This window comes from Neomonachus schauinslandi, chromosome 13 (genome assembly GCF_002201575.2).
Source record: "Neomonachus schauinslandi chromosome 13, ASM220157v2, whole genome shotgun sequence".
In the NCBI taxonomy this organism is placed as follows: Eukaryota; Metazoa; Chordata; class Mammalia; order Carnivora; family Phocidae; genus Neomonachus; species Neomonachus schauinslandi.
In genome coordinates, this window is record NC_058415.1 from 80229186 (window position 1) to 80239831 (window position 10646).

Consider the following 10646-nt stretch of genomic DNA (forward strand, 5'->3'; position numbering starts at 1 on the left):
AAATAAATAAATAAATAAATAAATAAATAAATAAATAAATAAATAAATAAATAAAATCTTTAAAAAAAAAAAAGGCACAGGAGAGACAGCTATGTGAAGACAGAGGCAGAGATTGGAGTGATTCACCTATAATAAGCTAAGGAACGCCAAGGAACACCAGGTGCTGAGAGAAGTTCAAAGAAGCAAGGCAGTATTCTTCCTTAAAGCCTTTGGAGGGATCATGGCCTGCTGACACCTTGATTCAGGAATTCTGACCTCCAGAACTGTGAGAGAATAAATTTTTGTTGTTTTAAGCCACCAAGTTTGTGGCAATTTGTTACAAGCAGCCCTAAGAAACTAATATACTCATTAATGTGTGAGTACTTAAATAAATTAAGGCATATCAGTATTATCAGATACTGGATAATCACTAAAAAGAATGAGGCAGAAAAAAAAGAATGAGTCAGCTTTCTCTGTACTGATGTGGAAATAAGATTATGATATTTTGCTAACATTTTTAAAAACATGTAGAAATATGTGTTCCATTTATGTAGCATGATCCTATTTATACAGAAATCTGTTCATAGTAGTTAACACTGAAGGGCCAGGGAAGTGTAAGAAAACTAACAGAGGTTTTTAAATGGTTATTCTTAAATTTTTTATTGATTTTCCTCTAAATTTTATTCTTTGGCTTTTTTTAAGCCTGTAGGTTGTATTACTTTCATATTTTTTTAAATAATGAAAATATATACATCATATGCATTCATAAGTTTAGGAGGATTTCCCAACTATATCACTATTATTGAAGATTTAAGGTTAAGTTTTATATTTTAAAATATTTTTCAGAGCTTGTTTGCACACTTTTATAGGTTCATGGAAAGGCACAAGGAAGTTATTAAATCCTTTTTAAAAAAAGTTATTTAACAAGGAAAATAACTGTAACTATGAGAGGTAATAGATGTTAACTAAACTTATTGTGGTAATCATTTCACAATATATACATAATTTAAATTATTATGTTGTACACCTTAAACTTACACAATGTTATATGCCCATAAGTCTTAATAAAACTGGAAAAAAAACTAAAAATAAAAGACTTTTAAAAAAGATTTTATTCATTCATTTGAGAGAGAGAGAGAGCATGAGCAGAGGGTGGGGGGAGGGGGAGAAGCAGACTCCCTGCAGGGCTCCATCCCAGGACCCAGAGATCATGACCTGAGCCCAAGGCAGATGCTTAACCATCTGAGCCACCCAGGTGCCCCAAGACTTTTTTAAACAATAAAATTTAAAAGTTACTGACTTTTTAAAGTACTAGATTAAACTAACACTGCAAAATTTTTCTTAATTATTCTCTGCCTTAACTTGCATATCTCCACAATAATGTAGTTAAGTAGAATTCAGATGAAACCAAGGAAAATAGGTTGAAAAGTAGGTCAGTAAAATTAAACAAAACTTTAATAAATTGTACTCATCAGTATTTTCCATGAAACCATGTGAAACTGAACTAAAGGAAATTCTTTTCTGTATGAGCTTATTGGGATTCCTTCTACTTCCAGTATTTCTTGTTGACTATGCTTTGTGGCAGAATCAAAAATGGTATTTTGATTCTTCAAAGTATACTATTGTCTTTATGCAAGATCTTAAGTATCATGTGTGGTCAATGACGTATGCACAAAATGAATATCATAGAATCATTTAGTCAAATATTTTCATTTCACAAACTAGCTCCTGGAGGGTAAATAATGACCTGCAGGTGTGACACAGTGAGTTAGTGAGAAAGCTACTTAGTGGGACTAGTGGTATCCAAGTTAGCATTAGTGCCACTGCCCACTCTGTTTTCTTCAAGTCAAATTGCAGGAGTTTACACTTCATCTTTTCTACATTGAAAGGTCACTTCTCCAAAGCCAGCTTGGGAGTGGGATAATTAGGTAGTGATAAAGAAAAAGAGAATTAATATCTACTGGGCATCTACTATGCATTAGGCATATATGCATGAACATATTCAATCCTTACAATTGTATATTGTGGTTTTAAGTCCATTTAGTTGTAGAAATTGAAGCTTATAGATGTACACTGTACCATTAGCTTAAAAGGTTCCGCTCTCAGAATTGATAAAGTTATTGCTTATTCCAACAAAGGCTTAATAAACAAGATGATGTTATCAGCTGAAAGGAAGATTGGAATTGTTAGCATCCAAAGGTTTGTTCTGAACATGGATTTATCCAGGAAGTGAACCCTGATCTTCCTGACTCAAAGCCCACGTCTTTTCTAATATATCATGCTGTCATCCTTGCTAGTTTGTATTTTAAACAGCAATGAACAATGCCTGGAATCATTGTATCTATTCTTGAGCACAGGACTTAAATTCTTCCCTTTTTAAATTAGGCATCAGCTTAAGAAATGTTAGCAAGGACTAGCGGTCTAAAACATGGTAGTGCTCTGATTGGCCAAGAAATGTTGCTGAGGTCACTGACCAGTCCGGGAACTGAATGAAGGCTCTGACCAGACACTTGCCATCATGCTGTGGAAAGAATATCAGTGTTAAGATTCAGAATACCTTAAACAAAATAATAAACCTACCACTATTTGTGAACATGGCAGGTTATTCAACCTCTCTAACTGGTTCCATTGTCTGTGGAGCTCAAAGAGGTGTTGTGAGGCTCTCTTATGAGGATGTTTGTGAATGTACTTTACAGATTATAAAGTGCTTTGTAAATTCATCCATTCATTCACTAAATATCAATTGAGCACCACTCTGTGTCACATAAGGAATAATTTAAAGGATTATTTGCATAAGTAAAGAAAATGTTGCAAGCAGGGGCTAGATGCAAGTAAGATATTATTGAGCTTACCAAGTAATTGTAGGGTGTAATCTTGTCAATGTATGGACTTTTAGGAGTAACAGTTATGCTTAGATGTTCTCCCACAAGCAAACTCTTGTAACTGCCTGCCCAGCTAAGGGAATGGAAACTTTGGCTATAAAGAAGATGTGGTCCATATATAGGCCACCACTCCTGGCCTGATATTCTTTTGGAAGGTCTGAGTCATCAGTTCTGACCTAGAAAAGATAGTGTCAAAAAATGTAAAACACTGATGCTTAACCCTGCAGCAATGATGATGATGATGGTGATGCTGGTAAATGTTAACACTTTTCTAGTACCCACTTAGTGCCAGGTCTGGCCTTTAGTGTTTGACATGTGTGAATGTATCCATTTACCTTATACATCTCTCAAGCTTCACAACATCTTATGAAAAGGCAAATTAGTATTCTACTGCCTTAACATCATGATAAGCCATATTATCAAGTGACTACAGAAAGCCTATTAGTTTAAAAAAGAATAAAGTTAACTATAAAAATCTAGGCTACTATAGAAGAGTCCAGTGAAGTCAAAGAAAAGAAAAGATCTTGGATCAAATGTTGGCTCTCTTTCTTAAATGACATGCCAACTTATTGACTCATTTCCTTCTGCTACAGGTTGGCAGGAACTAAGAATTTGGGGAGAGGAAAAATGTGGGGAGGGATGTGGCAATAATTCTTAAAAGCTAATAGAGATATTGGTTGTGAAGGGATATGGTGGTGAATAATTTCACTTCCTAAGAGAGAAACAGGGAAAAGAACTTAGGAGACTAAACAAGATCTCTTCTCAAGGGTAAAATGCAGGGTCAATATGCAGCCAAGAATACTTTATCCAGCTAGGCTGTCATTGAAAATAGAAGGAGTGACAAAAAGCTTCCAGAAAAAACAGAAACTAAAAGAATTTGCAATCACCAAATCAGCCCTACAAAAAATATTGAAAGGGGTCCTCTAAGCAAAGAGAGAGCCTAAAAGTAACATAGACCAGAAAGGAATAGAGATAATATACAGTAACAGTCACCTTGCAGGCAATACAATGGCACTAAATTCCTATCTTTCAGTAGTTACCCGGAATGTAAACGGCCTAAATGCCCCAATCAAAAGACACAGGGTATCAGATTGGATAAAAAAGCAAGACCTGGAAAAAAAAAAAAAAAAGACCTGTTGATATGCTCTCTGCAAGAGACACATTTTAGACCCAAAAACACATCCAGATTTAAAGTGAGGGGGTGGAAAACCATTTATCATGCTAATGGACATCAAAAGAAACCTGGGGTGGCAATCCTTATATCAGACAAATTAGATTTTAAACCAAAGACCATAATAAGAGATGAGGAAGGACACTATATCATACTTAAAGGGTCTATCCAACAAGAAGATCTAACAATTGTAAATATCTATGACCCTAACCTGGGAGCAGCCAATTATATAAGCCAATTAATAACAAAATCAAAGAAACACATCAACAATAATACAATAATAGTAGGGGACTTTAACAACACCCTCACTGAAATGGACAGATCATCTAAGCAAAAGATCAACAAGGAAATAAAGGCTTTAAATGACACACAGGACCAGATGGACTTCACAGATATATTCAGAACATTCCATACCAAAGCTACAGAATACACATTCCTCTCTAGTGCACATGGAACATTCTCCAGAATAGATCACATCCTGGGTCACAAATCAGGTCTTAGCTGTTACCAAAAGATCAAGATTATTCCCTGCATATTTTCAGATCATAATTGCTTTGAAACTCAAACTCAATCACAAGAGGAAAGTCCCACTGTTGGTGGGAATGCAAGCTGGTGCAACCACTCTGGAAAACAGTATGGAGGTTCCTCAAAAAGTTGAAAATAGAGCTACCCTACGACCCAGCAATTGCACTACTGGGTATTTATCCCAAAGATACAAATGTAGTAATCCGAAGGGGCACCTACATCCCAAAGTTTATAGCAGCAATGTCCACAATAGCCAAACTATGGAAAGAGCCCAGATGTCCATCGACAGATGAATGGATAAAGAAGATGTGGTGTGTGTGTGTATATATATATGTACACACACACAATGGAATATTATGCAGCCATCAAAAAAATGAAATCTTGCCATTTGCAACAACATGGATGGAACTAGAGGTTATTATGCTAAGCTAAATAAGTCAATCAGAGAAAGACAATTATCATATGATCTCACTGATATGTGGAATTTGAGAAAGAAGGCAGAGGATCATAGGGGAAGAGAGGAAAAAATGAAATAAGACGAAACCAGAGAGGGAGACAAACCAATAAGAGACTCTTAACCTCAGGACACAAACTGAGGGTTGCTGGAGGGGAGCGAGGTGGGGGGATGGGATGGCTGGGTGATGGACATTGGGGAGGGTATGTGTTGTGGGGAGCACTGCATATTGTGTAAGACTGATGAATCACAGACCTGTACCCCTGAAACAAATAATACATTATATGTTAATAATAAAAAAATAATTACTGATAAAAAATAAATGATTTATATTGATTTAAAAAAATAAAGGGTGTTCTTTAATGGAGCCATTTAAAATGTATTTCAACTAACATTTAATTTACACACCAAAGTTATCAATTGGGATTCTTAAGAAGTATAAAATTACCAGGTTGTTCCCAAAATAAGTGCTCAATAAATGTCTGCTGCTATTTAATATTGAATAAATTAATGCCACATTTGACTTGTGCTATATTGATGAAAACTATTCATATAATGAAAATGCCAAGGTTAAATTTTGATTTAAATTAAAAGCATACTCACTATAAAAGTTAAGGTAATTACCCTTTGTTATGGTTTTAGGTCTTCATCCAATGAATAAATTCTAACTTTTACTATAAGAAAAAAAAACTGTCATTATTAGAAACTCTGTTCAACTCTAAATGATCTGACAATATTATTAATAATCCTATAACATGAGGGTCATGAAATTTAAAATAAAAATTTAAAAGTCCAAACATAAAATCCAAGTTTAAAGGAAAAGATGAATTAGGGGCTCCTGGCTGGCTCAGTTGTTAGAGTATGTGGCTCTTGATCTCACGGTCATGATTTCAAGCCCCACACTGAATATAGTAAAGCTTACCTTTTTTTTTTTTTTAAAGATTTTATTTATTTACTTGATAGAGATAGAGGGAGAGCACAAGCAGGTGGAGTGGCAGGCAGAGGGAGAGGGAGAAGCAGGCTCCCTGTTGAGGAAGGAGCCTGACGTGGGGCTCGATCCCAGGACCCTGGGATCATGACCTGAGCCGAAGGCAGCCACTTAACCAACTGAGCCACCCAGGCGTCCCCTAGTAAAGCTTACTTTTAAAAAAGAAAAACAAAAAAACAAAAAAACAAAAAAAGGAAAAGATGAATTAGAATATTGGATGTGAACTTTATATTAAAGTGAAAAAAATGTTCTTTTCACCAAAAATTTCCTGAATGGGTTCTTTTAAATATTTCCCTTTATGCATTTAAAATATGATTCAACTCATTATTTTCAGTAAACCTTTTATATTTTGAAACCACTGATAGATAAGAAAGACTGCGGCCCCCTGGTACCTGAAATTATTATAGAGTAGAGTGAGAGGAATGTAAGCAGTAAATTGCGTCAACAGACCCAGTGAAGTATTCTCTAACACATAAGATGCAGGCAAGAATCTGCATATCTCAAAATATTAAGTACTTGAGTGCACAGAAGGGTGCGAGTCTCACAGGCAGGACATCTCACCTTAGATACCTAGTGATTTTTCTGATCAGGCATCCACAAACAGTTCTGAGTGTCTAAGGAGCAGCTAATGTGTACTGGCAGGGAGTTTGTCCTGTTGCTAAAATTATGGAGGTGACCTCTATCTTTGATCACCTGATTAGCATCATCACCATTGCCCTCATCTTTAACAGCAATTCGTAAAGTGCTGCTGCATTTGGTATGCCCATTAGCCTGACCTGCCTTCCCTCCCTTGAGATAATTTGTAAGAGGAAATTTACTAGAAGACTGAAACCATTCCCAATGGAGACAAACATTGCTAGGTGAATTTTGCAATCTGGTTCACAATTTTCTATGTTAATATTAAATTGAAATATTATTTCTAAAAGATGACATTGAGAATAAACATGAGATTTTTTTGTGCTCGCTTCAGCAGCACATATACTAAACATGAGATTTTTTTTTTCAAAGTTAAAATTCATCTTCTTGTATTAACTTTCAGCTCACCTCACTTTTTTTAAAGAACATTTTGAAAGGAGACTTGGCATCATTCTAAGAAAGGTCCCTCCTACCTCCAAATTATGCTCATATTTTGCTGATTCTTTTTTTATAATGTACAATTTAACCTTCAGTTTGTCAACTCTTTCATTTTTGTGTATGGCATAAAGTTGGGAATTAACTTCATTTTTCCCTTCAAAGATAAGCCACTGGTCTCAATACCATTAATCGGTCATCCTACTTTTTTTCCAGAAATTAAAATTCCCTTTTTATTATACTTGACTCATCTGAATTGTAAACACATCTGTCTGTCTGAATGAAGAGAAATCCATTGTCATAGCATGGTGGAATTTTTGTTGCTTTTGAAAAATGATCAGATACAAGTTCTAAATATACCTATGAAACTGCATTTGGTGCTCCAGATAAATCTTTTGGTTGTATCTGTTAAAAAAAAAAAAGTTAATGGAGGAAATATTATATAATAATCTTAAAATAGCAAAAGCGTTTGTCTTTTAGTTAGCTATGAGAGTGATTTGAATTGTTTATATGCAACAAATATGAAAATTCTGTAAAATAAAACAGTAAATATATCTTTCCAGGAACACCTCTGGATTTTGGTTTCTTATCAAATTTAGTTTGAAATAATTACTTAAAAAAACTGATCCAGATTTAATGGCTATTAAAAATGACAATCACTGAAAAAATTCAATTTTTAATAGACAAAATAATCAAGTCATTAAGAAAGATCAAAAGTTTATCAGCAATGGAGGGGTGGGAGAATGGGGGGATTAAATGACTTACCACATGGTAGTATAAATGAACAAAATATCGCTTATATTTATAGTTCTATATGGACTTATACTTTGAAACCTTTCTTTTGCTAATGTTTTTCATGTCCATTGGTCATTGTATATTTAGTATGTAGCCCTCTTCAAATGTTTTGCATATGGCCAGTAAGTTTTATAGTAATTGCAGACACGTCTCTAATTTTCCTTGAATATTGTTCACAAATTCGTTTGAAGGAAAATTTGTTTGATTCAAGTCCAAAGAGAAAGTACTAAAAACCTATCAAAGGTACATATTTTAGGAAAAAACTAATTTTTGTAGAAAACAAAGAGGTTAGAATGTTGTACGTAATTTAGGAAAACAAATGTTCAAATTTTTCTCCATTTACCTCTTTGAATTTTTAAATCAACAAAGTCAAACCTATGTCTAGGGGCACCTGGGTGGCTCAGTCGTTAAGCATCTGCCTTCGGCTCAGGTCATGATCCCAGGGTCCTGGGATCCAGCCTCACATCAGGCTCCCTGCTCCGTGGTAAGCCTGCTTCTCCCTCTCCCACTCCCCTTGCTTGTGTTCCCTCTCTCACTGTGTCTCTCTCTGTCAAATAAATAAATAAAATCTTAAAAAAACAAAAACAAAAAACCTCTGTCTATGTCCTTCTCTTCCTCTATTTTTCCTCTGAATATATAAAATTTAAGTATATAAATTATCTCTTTCTAGTACAGTAGTCCCCCTTTAACCATGAGGGATACATTCCAAGACCCCCAGTGGATGCCTGAAACTGTGGTTAGTACCAAACCCTATATATAAATACAGGTTTTTTTCTATACAAAATACCTATGATAAAGTTTAATTTATAAATTAGGCACAGCAAGAGATTAACAGTAACTAATAATGAAATAGAACAATTATAGCAATATGCCATAATAAAAGTGGTCTATTTTTCTCTCTCAAAATATCTTACTTTACTGTATTTACTCCTCTTGTGATGATGCGAGATGGTAAAATGCCTGTGTGATGAGAGGAAGTGAGGTGAATGACACAGGTGTGTGACGTAGTGTGAGGCTATGATTGACCTTCTGATGATACATTAGGAGGGGGATCATCTGCTTCTGGACCACAGTTGACCACGGTTAACTGAAACCACGGAAAGTGAAACAGCTGATCAGAAGAGACTACTGTAGGGGCGCCTGGGTGGCTCAGTTGGTTAAGCGACTGCCTTCGGCTCAGGTCATGATCCTGGAGTCCCGGGATCGAGTCCCGCATCGGGCTCCCTGCTCAGCAGGGAGTCTGCCTCTCCCTCTGACCCCTCATGCTCTCTCTCATTCTCTCTCTCAAATAAATAAATAAAATCTTTAAAAAAAAAAAAAAGAAGAGACTACTGTATTCATCTTGCAATTTTTAAATGCGTGTATGTGTCGGTTGACTTCATTTTCAACTCATATCATCAGATCTTTTCACCTTAATAACCTTTATCTGCTTTATACATTTCTTTACATTGCCCCCAAATAAAAAGTGGATTCTCTATTTAACATTTCCCACTTACTTACCTTTATAAACATATGGCATTTATTTCTTATTAAATAGTAGATTCACTTAATAGTATGATGTAACACATTTTTACACCCACATATGTAGAAAGGATCCATGTGTGTTTTATAAAGAAACGTTTGGCATATAAAATAAACTATTATAAGAATACATACAGTTAAGTTTGCAGAACTTTGGAGTTTATTTTTTGGAGATAAATTACCTTGGCCAAAAGAATATGTAGAACTATTATCAGGATAACTTTTAATAGCAGTGGTCACAGCAAATGAGTCTGTGTATCCATGAACTTCAATTACTACATTTTCAGAGGTTCCAAACATAGAATACAATAGGTGCTGAGACAACATACCTGTTGAAACAATAAAATATAGTCAATCTGTTAATAAAACATATTTTTAAAACATTTTTCACTTAGAATCAATTGAAATTAGCAACGTTTCTTACACCTAACAACATATTTTTTATTTCTCAAAATTTTATTATCTATGATAAAGCCAGGATAGCTTCCTGAAAGCATCCCAAGGATTAGATTTCAAGCAGACACATGGTAGTGGTTTTGATCAGTTGCAGCCTGGGTATGTTTAATAGAATCCTCTATAAGAAATGCAAATAGGGATTATGTGTCAGTCTTTCAAAGAATCCATTTTTAACCAAAATATCAATCAGTAAGTTACTCTTCCCTGGGGCAAGGGTAACAGCTTGGGAAAAATATGAAGTTTTAGAATACAAGTCAAACACCGTTCACAAAGTACTCATATAGAAAACAGAGCAACGGCATAGGACAATAGATAAAAGAAATTCAATTCAGTTTTCAGAAGTAGAAAATTTCATGTGGCAGTGATTGAGTTCTTTTTTCTATAAAATTATAACCAAAATACATTGCAAATGAAAATGGGATCTTTCACTTACGTTTGCTCCTGTACCCAACTTTTTCCCAAGAAAAAAAAAATATAGACCAAAAATGTTCATGGCTGGGGTAGCATTAAACTATTGACAGAACCTTTCTTGAAACTGCCCTCCTTTTTGTAAACTCAGCTTGATGAATTTGGTTAAATTAGTCTTCAGGTTAATTATTAACATTAGATAGTGGGATCACTGAGAAGGAAGTCTAAGAATCTAAATCACAACCTTTTAACGTTCGTAGGTAATTTTGTAATTTGAAGTATAAAGCAGATTTTGATGAGTAAAGCAGAAAAGACACCCAAATGGGAGTGTTTCAAACCTGGACACAGACAAACACTTGGAAGCTGCTCTGGCACATTTTCTGAGTGTAGTAGATG

General features: G+C 34.9%; 1 pseudogene; it reads right to left on the minus strand.

The window, feature by feature from the left end:
- Nucleotides 1-2392: 2392 nt before the first annotated feature.
- On the minus strand, nt 2393-10301 carry LOC123326494 (annotated as a pseudogene).
- Nucleotides 10302-10646: the final 345 nt, after the last annotated feature.